The 2,211-nt window shown below is 31.8% G+C and overlaps 1 pseudogene; it reads right to left on the bottom strand.

Annotated features, from left to right (window-relative positions):
- Nucleotides 1-431: 431 nt before the first annotated feature.
- LOC126555017 (uncharacterized) lies at nt 432-1,464 on the bottom strand (annotated as a pseudogene).
- Between the last annotated feature and the right edge of the window lie 747 nt (nt 1,465-2,211).

The following is a 2,211-nucleotide window of genomic DNA, read 5'->3' as shown; positions in this document are numbered from 1 at the left end:
ATCTCGTGGATTCTGTATTATTTCGAGGTAATAGTTTAATTCATAACAGTATGGTTCACCAAATTCTCTGTCTATCGCCATATCATACAAAAATCTTTGGCTGCCTCAATCATTTCCAATATAGTTTCATCCTCGTAAGGTACGAGTATATTTTCATTAGCGGTAACTATATGAAAATCAAAACAAGCTGTGTAATTATGCCATTCTCCCCGTGTTGGATTAATATGAAATTGCGTTTCTATGTTAAACTATATTGCCGAAGCTAATTGCTCCATTCTATCCATTATTGGTTATTATTTATTTCGTAGAGTTGATTTGTAATTTATAGAATTATGAATTTCTGAAAAAGAAATTTTACGTTCGTATTTTGATTATTAATGTAACCGTTGTTTTTGTTTTACTACTTTTATTGTTATTGTTTATATTATATTTTTTTTTTTAGAAATGTTTTATTAGATTTTCATATCGCTGTTTCCGTATCACATAATCAAATATACATTTAGTATACTTGACATCCATTCTCGGATCATGCGCATACGTAGTATGGTGTTTCTTTTTACATATTATATCATGGGTCTCTACTAAATTAAGTAGCCTTCCTGTTTTATTATATGTACCGATATCTACTTCGAAAATTATTTCTTTATTGCCTAATTTTTCAAACTGAATATAAAAATTTTTATTGAAATACTTATCGTAACACGTTATGTTTAACATAGGATAATGGTCTAAATCTAATCTTTTTAAAATGTTTTTGTCCGAATGTCCGTTCCACACTACTATCACATTCTCCTTATTACCTCTACGTATATAACTGTCAATATATCCCTTAGTCAAATTATTCCTGGTTGAACTCAAACTTTGCTTTAATAATGGTCTAGACAAGCATCTCTCAGATCAGTTTTTACTCTGAACACTCTTTTTATCTCTCTTATTGCCACCTGAAGCTCCGTCTCACCCATAGGTCGAGCTTCTTCGTTAAGTGGTAGCAAAAGAGGTCGTCCCTCCAGTTGCCTAATCTTAAATCGGTCTAAGCTATTGGATATAGCTCCGGAGATGACAACCATGCTTGTCTTGTTCACCATTGAGAACTCGAAGTCCATAATTATGAATTTATGTGTCTCTTTTCTGTATAATTAAACATTTGTATTAGTGATTGTATTTTCATATTTATTTTTTTTTTACATTTAGTACATACTTATACATTTATGTGATTGTTAATAACTTATATTATTACTTTTAAGTTATATTATATTATTAATATTATTCCTTATTATATCTAAATATCTATATATTAATTTATACATTTTATTGTTCTTTTAGTAAGGGCGGCATATTACTTAGGGCTAGCCTATCTGGTGTGTCACCTAGTAGCTTTTCCTTAACCCCATTCCCTTTTGCCGATGACGTCATATGTATGACTTCTCTTTCTCTATTCGATATGTCGTTATTCGTAGTTCTTGCTCGATGGCCTATGGCCCTCATAGTGGTCAGTTTGCATTTATAACTTATGTATATGAATGCAAAAGAAACATGGAGAATACTAACAATGCTATAATTGCATACATCATTAATGAGTGGTTATTACTTTGTACTTCCACTCCGGACTGTCTGAGTATTTCCTCGTCTATCATTCTTTCTACATCGTCTAGTGAGTGGGCCATTTCGTGTACGTTATCGAGTTTGCGTGCGTCGAACTTATGTCTATACTTTTCTATTTTAATGCCCTTGATACTGTTATTGATCTTATACGATATACTCCCTACTCCGATTTTAGGTATGAAATTTGTGGAATACTTTGTTTTGATCTCCCTTGTCGGATTTAGCACTTCGTGTTCTGCATAAGCTCTACATTCCTGATTTAATTTAATTATCCCTTGATTTTTAATTTTTTCAATATATGGTTCTTGTATTCCCTTGGCAATGTTCCCATTGTTAAATTCAAGTTAAGTGGTAGGTTTAATTTTACTTCTACTAGTTGTGCTGCAAGTTCTCGCGGTGTTACTAAGCTTGGGTGTAAAACACCTGTCCTAGCCGCTGTTATTATGGCGCTTAAAGTTTGGGTTTCGTAAGAGTATTGTGTCATTAACGCTGTAAATATACTAAAAATTCTATTTGACAGTAACAAGGTTTCTAAAGTATACGTATTGTTTATTAAAGCTTTTATGTTTGTTTCTAAACTTAGTTGCTTTTGTTTTAACTCGTCATATA

This window comes from Aphis gossypii, unplaced genomic scaffold (genome assembly GCF_020184175.1).
Source record: "Aphis gossypii isolate Hap1 unplaced genomic scaffold, ASM2018417v2 Contig00678, whole genome shotgun sequence".
Classification (NCBI taxonomy): Eukaryota; Metazoa; Arthropoda; class Insecta; order Hemiptera; family Aphididae; genus Aphis; species Aphis gossypii.
This window is presented reverse-complemented; position numbering and strand designations above follow the sequence as displayed.